Source organism: Rhea pennata, chromosome 5 (genome assembly GCF_028389875.1).
Source record: "Rhea pennata isolate bPtePen1 chromosome 5, bPtePen1.pri, whole genome shotgun sequence".
Classification (NCBI taxonomy): domain Eukaryota; kingdom Metazoa; phylum Chordata; class Aves; order Rheiformes; family Rheidae; genus Rhea; species Rhea pennata.
The window spans coordinates 42987603-43000123 of NC_084667.1; the positions used below are offsets into that span (position 1 = coordinate 42987603).

The 12521-nt window shown below is 55.4% G+C and overlaps 1 protein-coding gene across 6 annotated transcripts in view; it reads left to right on the forward strand.

Moving 5' to 3' along the window:
• Positions 1-2624: 2624 nt before the first annotated feature.
• Positions 2625-12521, forward strand: part of CTNND1 (catenin delta 1) — a 38334-nt gene continuing 28437 nt past the window's right edge. For 3 of the 6 annotated variants that reach the window (XM_062577726.1, XM_062577729.1, XM_062577730.1), the window contains exon 1: positions 6772-6927. The gene's annotated coding sequence lies outside the window, so the exon portion shown is untranslated. Of the gene's footprint in view, positions 2704-4233; positions 4364-6770; positions 6928-12521 lie in introns of those variants that run through there. The other 3 variants (XM_062577727.1, XM_062577728.1, XM_062577731.1) reach the window with 3 other exon arrangements.

Below are 12521 nucleotides of genomic sequence, written 5' to 3' on the forward strand. Positions count from 1 at the left end.
GAGACGGAGAGCGCGGCTTAGAGGCTGCCCTGTTCTGTCCATGTGCAGTACGTCCCCAAGGTTTGGGAGGCTCTGAGGCCTCAGGATCTGGCAGAGATTAGGCTGCAGATGCCTTGGAGGGACAAAGTCACGGCTTCAGAGGCGGTAGTTACACTCCCGCTTTGGTAAGCAGCTCCTATGTGACCTCCCGTTCTTGCTGCTGCTGGCCAGGGAACAGGAAAGCAAAGCGTTAAAGGGCAGAGTCCACTCTTTCTGTGTGAGCCTCCCAGGCCAGCAGAAAACGTCCTTCGTGTGGAACCAGGCACAGCACCTTGGGCTCCGCCATGGTTTGCAGAGACAGACCCCAGCGGCCCCATAAACTGTCCTGTGTGTCTCACAGTGGTGACTGGGATGGGACGCCCAGTGGTCGCAGTGGAAGGGGCGAAGTCACGTTTCCCGTGGCAGAAGGAGAGAGCACACAAAGCAGTCAGGGTGCTGGCAAACTGGGCACAGGACACTTTAGGCCAGCAGACAGAACTGGCTGCCTTTGAATCACGCTCATTATTCACTGCCTGCATGACTCAGATGGGTGCTCTGGCCTGGCACACTGACAGAGCCGCTTTCAGATGGCAACAAAAAAGCCAGGGTCCAGCACAGGTGACAGGCCCTTTGGTTTGAGGTGTTTTCAGTATTTTGCAAAGGCAACAGTGCTAATCCCTGTCATGCAAAAGCCCTCAGAGCCTCACCACCATGAAACTCCAATCATAGCAGCCTCAGTGCTACCTCTCCCTCCTCTCCGATGGCCTTGTCTGCCCTTAAAAAGTTACTGATATATGATCTGGCAGTACCAGCAAACACTCCCATGGTAGATACAGCCTGCACACAAAAGAGGCCTTTTATTAGTGTAACTTTTACCAGTACCCAAAGCCAAATAATGTTCACTGGAAAAAGCACCAACACCCTCTTGCCCCATGGCCCCCTCTCTCTGTGTAGCCATATGCACAGGGCCAGAATCTCAGGCTAAATATACATGGCTCGCAACTCTCATCGCCATGCCACCAAAATGCTTAAGACTGATTCTTTCCTTTAGGTGTCCAAAAGTTAATTATTTGAGGTTGTACCTAAAACGTGGGATGCAGGAGCAATCCCTCGCTCCTGGGAGCAGGAAGGCACCCCACCTATCCCCCAAACCAGACTGGGATGAGATCCATATCTCTAGCAGTGCCCCACTTCCTTCCTAAGCTTTACTTTCTATGGAAAAAAAAATGCAGTAACAAGGCCTGGAAGATCGTGTTGGTGTGCCCCAGCCAGCTCCCTACTTTGCTCGGCCAGGACTGTAGTGCCTGTGTCCTCTCTTGTGTCTGTCTGCGGCCTGTGGCTGAGCAGAGCCCAGGGGACTCAGTGGATCGGGAGAGTTAGCTGGGTTTACCTCCTCATGGGACTCAGAGGGGGTGGGAAGGGACAGTATCTCTGTCTGAACATGGCCTAAGCGTAAGCTGGTTATCCAGGCTCTGCAGTTGATGGGTAGAGAAGCACAGGGTAAGTCCCGTCTTCCCCATATTGCTTAAACCCTTCAAATCAGTAGATTCTGGGCTACTTTCCTTAAGAGAAAGGAAGTTCTTAATCTTGAGTCTCACAGTCATGATTGTCTTCAGTAATGGCCTCTTTTGTTTTCTTTGATAGACTCCAATGCAGGAGCTACCTCTGTTTCCTGTTCTTGGGAGGTTTCTCTGATTTTGCTGCTTCTGCCATGGAAGGGAGAGGTGAGGGCTGGGGTCCATGGTGGGGGGAAAAGGCTGAAGGTAGAGAGAGGAAGAAGAGACTGTAAATAGTGGCATATCAGTGCAGGACTGGGAGGGGAGGAGATTTCTGTGCATGCTTCAGTCATTCAAACATTTAAGGGAAAGATGTAACAGGAACTTGATGGTCCGAACGCACAGTAGGGTGCAGCCAGGTCAGATTTCAAAGGTTAGCAGGAGGCATGGGAGAGCTTGGGCACAGCAGGAGACAGGCGGGATGCAGATACCACGCTTGCCTCTGACTCAACACCATGCAGGGTGTGTGGAGCTGCTCGGTGCTGCCCAGGAAAGATACTGGGATTGACTGTGCTGAAATTTGAATTGCTTTCTTGCCTGGTATGTTAGAATTAGGGCTGAAAAGCTAAGGCAGCCGCAGCTTCCTTCGTCTGTTTAAAGCTGCTTTCTGACGGATGAGGCATTTCAACCTCCCCGGAGCCGCACTTCCCTTTTGCAGGGGGAAGACAACAACCTGTCAGGATTCCCATAGGAAAGGGGCTGCGGAAGTGCCTCGTTATCCTGATTTAGAACAATGTAGGCGTTCTGAATCTTTCTGAACTGCCTGCTCTGGACTTGGAGACAGCAGCCTCATCTTCCTCCTGCCCTTGACCACTGTGGAGCATTGATCTGTCTTGTAAACAAGTCGTCTTGCTCTATTCCGGTGGTAGTTGCGTTTTCTGGGCGTCTCGTCTGGATAAGGCATTGACAGCACGGTAGGATGAAAGGGGATATGTAAGATGTTATTACACGTAATTACTGAAAAAAAAGGGGGGGCAGAATTTCCCATGCTACTAACACATCTTTTCTGTCCTTCCCAGGAAGTAGCGGGATGGGACTCATCTGCCACAGTACTTATGTTCAAACAAGAGCATTATCTGCTGCTGGTTGAACTGAAGCCGGAGGATCAGGATTCAATCTGCCTTCAAAAGTAAGTATGCATTAACTGGGTGTTCTGGCTGCTGCCAAGGGACTACTGAATCAGGACTTGGAAATGAAAATGCTCTATTAGACCCCATCCATGTCAATCCTGTAGCCCTCAGGACAGCAGAGGCACTCATCCAGGCTTCAAAGAGGTCTGACTCTAGCTGCAATTCAGAGCTAATGTAGGTGTGTTCACCATGGTGCATTTCTACTATTTAATCTTTGAAAAAACTCTCTAAAGACTTTAAAAGCTGTTAATTTTGGGGGGCAGACTGAAACAGCAACAATGCAGCCATGTATCAGGCACGCCAGAAGGATGCCCCAGGCTTTCTGCACTGGTGGCCGCTTACCTGTCGTCCGTGTCAGAGCAGCCATCTGCTGTGCATGCTACCTTGTCATGTGTCAGGTCATGCTGTGTGTGTGTCTCGTGCTTTTTCCCATGGGTAAAGCCTAGCATGATTTGTGAACCCTGCTCTTGGCCACCCACTCTTCTTAGGGGCAGAGGTGTGTGTTGGATGACCTAGCTCTCCCCATCACACAACTAGGGCAAATTCGGGCAGTGATGAGGGAGAAAGAGGGGCACTGGAGGCAACACTTTAAATTCACTTGTGGATTTAAATAATTTGTGAGCTGGTGTGGAACAGCTCCATCTGGTGACTCCCACCATAACAATGCTGTAGACTTCACTGCTGGCTTTTTAAGCCTGGCTTCCTAAGGGCACAAGGTTTGTGTGATCATGCCTGTGCCCCAGGAAGCGAGAGCCTGTTGTTCCTCCCCTTGTATCTTTGAACTCCCTGGCCAAGTCTAACCAACCTGGACAGAGGCTCTTAAAGGCATGTCATAGCAATCAGTGCTGGGATGGAGTGGCAAGGTCTCCTTGATGCTTTTACCCTGAGGAAAAGCTGCCTTCAGAAATCCCTGAGACAAACAGACCAGGCCCTGTATCCCCCTTGTTCCCAAAACAACTTGTGAGAGCATCTCCTCTCCCTCCTTGCTGAGTCTCGGAGGAAAAAGGTGCCTTCCTCCAGAATGCAGAGTGGCTTGTGTGGAAAAGAGGAGGGCAACGAAGGATTGTCGGTGATCCAGGAGCAGTCCTCACTAAAGCCACAAGGCTGAGGGGGTCCTTATTCTGACTTTGGGAGACAAGGATCAGGCAGGGGTGAGGATGAAGATGGCATGAGGAGAAGGTCTCCGTTTGCCTGCACTGCGGGACAGAGAAACCTCTTGCTGTCTGCTGTTTGCCTGTTTTATTGATGTAACATCAGGGAGGGTTTGGGAGTCCTCCACCCTGATAATCTCCCTAAATGTATCCTTCACATTGATTTAATCCAATTTCTCCTCATTACGCCTTTTTGCACCAACCTTGGCAATCCCTGCCCCAGGCTGGGGGATTACCTTCTTCAAACATTTGTGGGCTGCTATCACATCTCCCCCACCTCCTCCTTGCTTAACCAGGCTATGCATATTTACTCCTAGAATCACTCATCCCCACTCAAGACATTCCTCAGCTCTTTTCCTCTTGTCATTATCTCGCTAGTAATTTGGCAGTCAGGACCAGGCAGGATTCTCCTCCAGCCCCTGAATCTAGGCAGCCCAGAACCAGAGACGAGGTGGATAAATGTCACCTTCGAGGAGTCTGGATCTTCGAGGATCAGGACTTCTCTCAGGTGAGTGGCACTTAACCTGGAAACAGGCAGGCTCTGTATGATTTCCAAACCTTTGTAAAGAAGAGGAAATTCTCCATTGCTGGAAGAGCAGAAAAGTGAGTGCAAGAGTGCTTACTGCAAAGGTGAGGCTGCCAGTCTCCCATTTAAGCTATCATTACAGACTCGATTCAGCTCCCATATAGTATCAGTGGCGGAGCCTGGGCCGTGGGAAGCGGCGCCATTTCCTTGCCAAGATGAGTAACCCTTCTTTGTGGAGTACGGCATTTTGGAATTGTATTTCTCCAGCTGCATTAGCTGTAATTATTAAATCTGATGTTGCTATTTCCTGCCCTGGGTCTCTGTATCTACTCAGATGCCCTTGTATTATTTCTGTGACCCAGCAGTGATTGCAACACTGTTTGATTTAGTACCTTGGAAATGGAGCAAAACAGAATTAATTTAGCTGGTTTGCTGTTTGCATTTGATTTCTTCCAGGTCTACTGTGAAAGGCGCGATTAGCGTAGTACCTCCTGAAGACCCTGCACCTTCCCCCCTAGACCCCTCCCCATGGCTTATCTTATCTCCACTTTTATCAAACTCGTAACAGCCATTCCCTATGTTTGCAGTCCTTCAGCTGTCCACATGGCCTTGGCCACACAAGGGGCCTTCTGAAATCGGCCACTGCTCCCCTCACTGGTGACACGCATGCTGGTGCTTGGCCTTCTTGTCACCCACATCTAGACTGTGCTTAGCCCCAGGTACCTAAACTGTGCTCCTCAACCTGTGGTCTCAGGGCGTCACACCCTGGCAAGGCAGCCCCCCATTCCTGGTGCAGGCTGTCTCGGTTCCTTGCTAGCCACATCTTCCCTTACTCGGCTCACTGTCAAACCCTTGATTTTGTCAGGGTGGAGGCAGTGGCTGGGGGGAACCAAAAGGAGCCAGGATGGAGTAAGAAACTGCTGAAAATTTTAATGGGAAGACCAGTCCCTGGAAGTGTTCCTGAGCCAAGGATGACGTAGGGGCTGCCAGAATGCAAGCCCATGGGGCAGGGCACTGCTGCATGCAAATTTATGAGGGCAGCAGAGAGGATGCAGCGGGGGGCCTGATGCCAGGATGGGAGAGAGACTCTACATGGGATGAGCTCCTGGGCTTCGGAGGCAGCCTGTAGGGATAGCGGTGGCTCACACAGAGGAGGATTTGTGGGCTCTCTGGGGAGGCAGCATGGTGTCAGCCCCCCCCCCCCAACACGTTTTGGAACTGCAGGGGGCAAGGGTATTGCCCCTGGGGCAGGGTGGGTTCGTAGCCCTTCTCCGTTTCCAGAGCCCCATGTCCAAGGAATTTCCCTCCCTGATTACTGTCACATTTCTTCCTCTGCTCCTACCCTGGGGGGCTGAAGCGCACTGGTCCCACGTCCGCTCCTTCCCCTGTGGGGCCCGTGGGCACACACGCCACCCCAGCAGGTGGGCACGGCCAGGCCAGGAGGGGTACGTGCTGCTGCTCCCCGAGGAAGGAGCTGCGGAACTGGGGAAGGGCCTTGCCCAGTCGCCCAGAGACCTCCTTGCCCTGCCGCTCCCCCGGGGCGGACCCCACTCCGGGGAGCGGTGGACCCCCCCCCTTGAGGGCAGGCCCCAATGGGACGGCAGATCCCCCCCTCCCTGGGGGCAGATTCCTGCTGCCAGGGGCAGATCCCCCCCTCTGTGGGGGCAGATTCCTCCCTCTGTGGGGGCAGATCCCCCCTCCCTGGGGGCAGATGCCCCCTCTGTGGGAGCGGATCCCCCCTCCCTGGGGGGCGGATCCCCCCTCCCTGGGGGCAGATGCCCCCTCTGTGGGAGCGGATCCCCCCTCCCTGGGGGGCGGATCCCCCCTCCCTGGGGGCAGATTCCTCCCTCTGTGGGGGCGGATCCCCCCTCCCTGGGGGCAGATGCCCCCTCTGTGGGAGCGGATCCCCCCTCCCTGGGGGGCGGATCCCCCCTCCCTGGGGGCAGATGCCCCCTCTGTGGGAGCGGATCCCCCCTCCCTGGGGGGCGGATCCCCCCTCCCTGGGGGCAGATTCCTCCCTCTGTGGGGGCGGATCCCCCCTCCCTGGGGGGCGGATCCCCCCTCCCTGGGGGCAGATGCCCCCTCTGTGGGGGCGGATCCCCCCTCCCTGGGGGCAGATGCCCCCCCACCAGGGGCGGATCCTCCCCCAGGAGCAGCCACCGCCTCGGGACAGGCCCCGCCCCCGCCATTGCCGCCCGGCCGCCCTTCCCTCCCCCCCGCCATGGCGGCCGCCATTGGCGCGCCGGGCGGCGCCGGGGGCGGCGGCCATTGGCGCGCGGCGCGCTGACGTGCGCGGGGGCGGCCCCGCCGCGCCGCACCGCCCCGCCGGAGCAACTTCCATTTTAGGTGCGGGAGCGGCGCGGGGCGCACGGCGCGGCCAGGCCCGGCCCGGCCCCCCTCTCCCTGCCGGCCTCGGCCCCGCTCCCGGCCCCGCTCCCACCCCGCTGGCCCGGCCCGGCGGGGCACCCGGGCCGCCGCTCCCGTGTCTCCTGGTCGCCGCCGGAGCGGGGCGCGCCACCGCCCCTTGCCCCGAGGAACCGGCCACGGTAAGTCCCGCTGCCGCCTCGCCGCCGGGGCGAGCGGGGCCGGCGCCGCTCGGCCTTCCCCCTCCCCGCGGGGAGCGGGGGAAGGAGTGGCGGCTGCGGGGCCGGCGCCTCCCGCGCAGCGCCCAGCCGCCGGGGGGGAGGAGGGCACGGAGCCCCCGCTGGGCTGCGCGGGGGCGGCGGCGGCTCCCGCTTTCCCCTCCTTCCCCCCCCCCCAACCCGGTGCCCCCAGCCGCGGTGGGCGCCGCGTCGCGCGTGTCGCCGCTGCCCGGCTCAGACAAAGGGCGCGCGTGTGCCAGCTCCCCGGGGAGCCCTCGCGTGGGGGCGCGGGGCGGCGGCGCGGCGTTGGCAGCCGCGCGGGAGCGCTTGGGGCTGGCCGCGGGGGGCCGGGCCGGGAGCGGGGAAGCGCCGTCCGAGGCGCCCTCGCGCGCTCTGCCTGGCTGGGAGCTGTCTCATCTCCCCTCCTAGCCTGACTCCTGGTATCTCGTTTGTCTGCGCCTTTGTTCTAGGGGACTCTTGTGTCTAGGGAGGGTCAAGTATGTGGGGTGGAGCAACCCCCCGCCCCCCCGAACGGGTCCCGGGAATAGAATAGCACGGGCCTTAGAGCATAGGTGGATCCGCCTCGGTCACAGGCTAACAAGTGACACCACAGCGCTTCAGGGAGGGGAATGACTCTGCTGCGGTCAGCTCCCCGGGGGCCCGGGTTCGGCAGGCCGTTTTTCTTCAGCCCCCGTTGGCCGCACTGTCGTTTAGCAGTAGATCTGCTTCCTCCTCCCACCCTCCAGTGTCTTTTGTGCTAGGAGTCGATGACCTTCTCTGATACCGCCTTCTCTTGCAACGTGGGGGCTCTGGCTCCTCTGGGAGTCTTGCAGAGAAGAGACTTATCTGGGGATAAACACAGTGAAGTTTCGGTGGCCCTCAGGTGGGGACAGCGGCAAGAGAGGCACAGGCGCACTTGCCTCCCCTGCGGAAGGGAAGCTTGGCGTCTCGGTTCTGCCCCCGGTCTTTGAGTGAGGGAGCCTGGACAACAACAGAGCTTCCTCTGATTGTTAGCGAGAGGGTGGATGTCCTGGAGGTGCCTCCCTCATCACGAAGGGCTCCATGCCCAAGCTCTTGTGCAAAGCTTGTGGCAAAATTGGGGCTCAGAGATGGGGGGGGAGTAGGGGCTTTATCTAGAGGGCTGGGATTATCTTTCCTACTAGGAAAGAGTCTGCAGCCTGCTCGTGGCAGAGCTGAATACCCTGCTCCTGGGGCTGTGGCACCTGGCCTTGTCCTGTGCTCTTCTGCCTGGCTCTTGGAAATTAAGAGGGGAGAATCTGGGCACACTGCCAGCTATCTGGGCATCTGGAGCATTGTGGTAGTATCTGAAATACAGCTGTCTGCTGCTTGGTCTTTTACCTGTTGTCTTGTCTGTGTTGTTGGACTTGGCTGCTATGTGGAATTGAAAACAGGCTTTTCCTCAGCTTTGCAGGGAGCAAAATATTGAGGCTTGGCACCACCAGGATCCAGGCACCATGGGAATCCCATACTCAGTGTTTACAGCTCAAGTCTGAGGTTTCTGTTTCAGTGCCTTGCTCTTTTTTTCCCCTGAGAGGCTGCTGTGGATGTGAGGAGATAAGGGGGAGCGGCTGGTGACTGTCACGGGGTTTGGTGGTAGAAGGTCTTGCTCTCATCTTGCTCCTGTCTCCTGATGCCTACAGTGCATGTTTCTGTGTGTCATGGAGCCACACAGCCTGCTGTGGTTCCTGCTTTCAGCTGGAACTGCAGGGCAGTGTTCCTGGGCTGGGTAGGAGAGCTGTGGAAAGCTGTGTATCAGAGCCCTAACGGGATATTTTAGGCTTTGCCAGTTACCTTGTCTGCACCATCCTGCTCTCCACACTTTCTGGAGGCAGGTTCTCTTACTTGCTTCTGTTGCTGGCTGTTTACTCATGCCCTTAAGGAGAAGGGGGAAGCGCGCTCGCTCTCTCTCCCCCTCTCTGTACACTTGATTGAATTTGGCTGGAACTCTATTGCATGCAAATGACTATCCTTCATGATGTGCAGCATTTGCTGGAATTTTTCAAGGAGCCTTCCTGGAAGGTGTGGGAAGATGAAAGTGGCTTGCTTAGTGGAGCGTGCTGGACAGCTTTCCTGGCCTCCCTTGGGCTGCTGCAGTAGGGCGAGCCTCTTCCCTTCCAATTCTGAGGTCAGGCCCAGATCTTTGTGGTTTGGTAGCCCTCAAGGTCCTCCCTTCTCTAAAGATGGGCTAAGAGTTGGAGACAGATGCCCAGACTGTACAGCTTGCAATCAAGTGTTCCTGGATTGTCTCTTATGTTCTCTCCCTCCTTCAACCTCTGTCATAGAAGTAAGACCTTGATCTATTGTATTTGTATTGGGGTGGTTTAGGACACTCGAAAGGTAGTGTAACTTGGATCATGCCTGGAAGACTGAGTCCTCAAAATAGTTTACTGGTGTCTGTAACCTTAGGAAAGAATTCTGGTTAAATCTCTTGGTTTCTCTTCCCAACAACCAGTCATAACTGGCATTTACCACTGGCAAGTACAGAGCCCTTAATCAAGATTGTGGTGGTGATATTATCTCAAGGGATATACAGAACTCTTGTCCTGGCTTTAACCCCTCCCAGTCTTGCGTTGTTGTTGTTTTTTTTTTTTTTTTTCCTCTTATTTCCGCCTTGTTGGCGGTTAGGGGCAGAAGCACCAGGCTGGGTTGGGTCCATAAAAGGCAACAGGTGTTGCCTGGATGAGGTGACAAAACCAAACCTGTTGGGTGATTCAGGCAGCTTCAGAGCTGTGTGTGACACAGGGCTTAGCTGGTAGAGGAAATTGTCCTCTGGCAGAGAGTGCAAAAATGTGTCTCAACATGAGGCTGTTGGAAAGGGGCTGGATTTACAGGCTTTAGACCAAAGTCCTGGAGTTTCCCGAGGTGGCCACAACCTACTCTTTTTATTTTTCACTCTTGTACAGGCCTAAGAAGCTATTTGGAAGAAACTACTTTTTCAGAGCTAGTGTATTGGGGACTTTGGCAGCCAGTTGATAGTTGCTGCTTTGTATTGTGAGTCAGTCTGTCTCCTGCTTATCTTGTGCCTGTTGCTAATCTGCCTTGCTTCCCACCCAAAGCTGAGGCCTGTGCTGCACTGCTGGCTGCCACTGTGGGTTCAGCATAGGGATGCAGATCTCTGGATTTACCTTGTCTAGTGACTAGTATGTGGGGGCAGACTGATTGGGGCAGCTGACCAGTGGCTTAATGAACTCTTGTGTTTTCACATGACCTCAGCATGCTGAGTGATATTCAGGACAGTGGTGGGTGCCATGTGACGTTCCTGGAAGAACTCTACTTCTCCCTGCCCCTGGTCCCCTATAGAGGAAATGGGGTGGAGAGAGGCTTCCCTATGAGTGTGAACCACTTCCTCGTTGTGGCCCATATCAAAACCACACTGAGGAGAGGGGTGAGACAGGGTGGCTGCTGGGTGTGGGTGGCGGGATAGTCAGGAAAATCAGTGACTAAATGGCACAAGCTGCCAGGCAGTGTGCCAAGACAGATGAAGCCTTACTGAGGTGCCCATCATCTCTGCCTTCACCTGCATTCCAGCCTGGAGCAATGAGCAGCATAGATCAGGTACCAGGATGTCCAGAGTGTGTTCCCTAGGCTCTTGCTATGCTGGATGGGCAGATGTGTGAGTTTGGGCTGACAGAAGTGGGAATGGGCTGTCTCAGCTACTCTGGGCAGCCTCTGTGCAGGCTTCTGCCTTGAGGGAGAGGCTTCCCTGGGAGGGGACAGAGTGCGCGAGCAGGTGGTAACTGCAGAGCAGCTTGTGTCAGAGAGCTTATCCCTGTGCCCATAACCTCTTGCTGTTGTTGCACAGTGTTTTGATGCTGTTGCGCTCTTGTTTGTCCACTGCAAAAACGCTTGTGCCAGCTGGGGCTCAGGATCCTGATCCAGGCGAAGTGTTTACCCTGCCACGTTTTAGTTTTAACAGTGATCTGGTTCATTGCCCCAGTGCTTGAGCTGATGGGAGGGCAGGATGTTTTTTGCCAGCTAGGCTGGACTAAAGTTGTTGTGAAATCCCAGCACTAGCCTCTGCGTGGCAGAAAGCATGGGTGGCTGTGGAGCTAGAGAAATGCTGTTGGTGCAGGCTGGTAGGTGTTTAGGCATCTTGCCTGGCCTCTGAGATTTAGCAGAACAGTCTTGGGGCTTCTCCAGGCCGGGAGTGACTGGCTTATTAGCGTGTCATGCCAGGCTGGGAGTTGTCTGTGAGCCTTATGGAGACAGGAGGAACAGGCATCTCTGGTAGCTGCTCTGTGCCCTAGTGTGGGGACTGGAGCTGATCTCTTGATTTCTACTGCCAGGACATGGCTTCCTCAGCTGTCATGCTCCTGCTCAGCCTTGCTGGTTGTGTGGCAGGGAACCGCACTGGGAGCCACAGATTAGCCAGGCCAGGTCTTGCGTAGGGCAGCTGCTAAAGTAGAGGCCTAAGGAGCTGGGTGAGCAGATGGGAGTAAGTGTGCCCAGAAAATAACTAATTCTCAGCCTGGCTGGAGCAGCAGTGCAGGTCTTAAGCACCTGTTTAAAATGTCTGTGACTCCAGGACTGGCATGAGGGCTTGCTGTGTTAGACCAGTGCTGGGTGGGCTGGCTTTGGTGGAGGCAGTTTGCTGGGTTTATGCGTGCAAGGGCAGGAGCTGTTATCATGTCTCCATCCCAACCTGACTGCTCCTATTCCTCTGGGCGTTGGCCTCAATTAAAACAAACGCTGCTCAAAGTTCACCAGCTTCCCACTGCTGGCCCATCTTGAGCAAGAGGAACCTGGAAGCTACGTGTGCCTTACCTGTGTTTGCCACTTCCTTGAGAGTTGGGAGTGCAGACAAGGGTTGCCTGTGTGATCCATAGGGTGGGCTGGAAGGCAGCTAGGATGTGGGCGGGGGTAGAGGAGGGAGTAAGCAGGCAGCAAGACAAGTTGAGTTGCTGTCCTGTTACATGCAGCTTTAGCAATTGCAGAAGTACCTCCTCAGTAGGAGAGTGATTACCTGGGGCAAGGGGGATGGGCTCCCTCTCAGAAGTGCAGTGAATTAGTATGGGAGTTGAATAGCCTCAGAGTAGGCGAATATGGAGAACTGATTCCCACCTTGGTCAGAAGGGGGAAGGCATCTCTGTCCTCAGCTGATGCATTTTCCTCTCGCCCCAATCTCATGTAGTGCTCTGGCTGCTCTTGTCTGAGGTTAGCTCTGGGATCTCTCCACTGCTTCCCCTCCAGTGCTCCCAGAATGTCTCCTGCTGGCTCAGTAGCAAGGGGGAGATGGTGGTGCTGCTCTAGCCAGGCAGATTGTGCATGTGGGTTGCTACGATTGGTGGGAGGGAGTGTGTCGAACTGCAAAGACAAGTTTTTCCTACCTAGAAGGGTGGGTCGCTGGTCGTGTTTGCTTGTTCCTGGCAGGCCCCTTGCCCAGTGGAGTAACACATTCTTCTGAGCATGTTGCTGCATGCACAGCTGTTTGCCCTGCCTGGCTCTGGCTTCAGGCAGGCTGACTTGCTTCAAGGTGTGTGGGGGGAAGGAGGAGAGAAAGAAGGTTGGGGGGGGGAGAAATGTCATCCTTCGTGCTA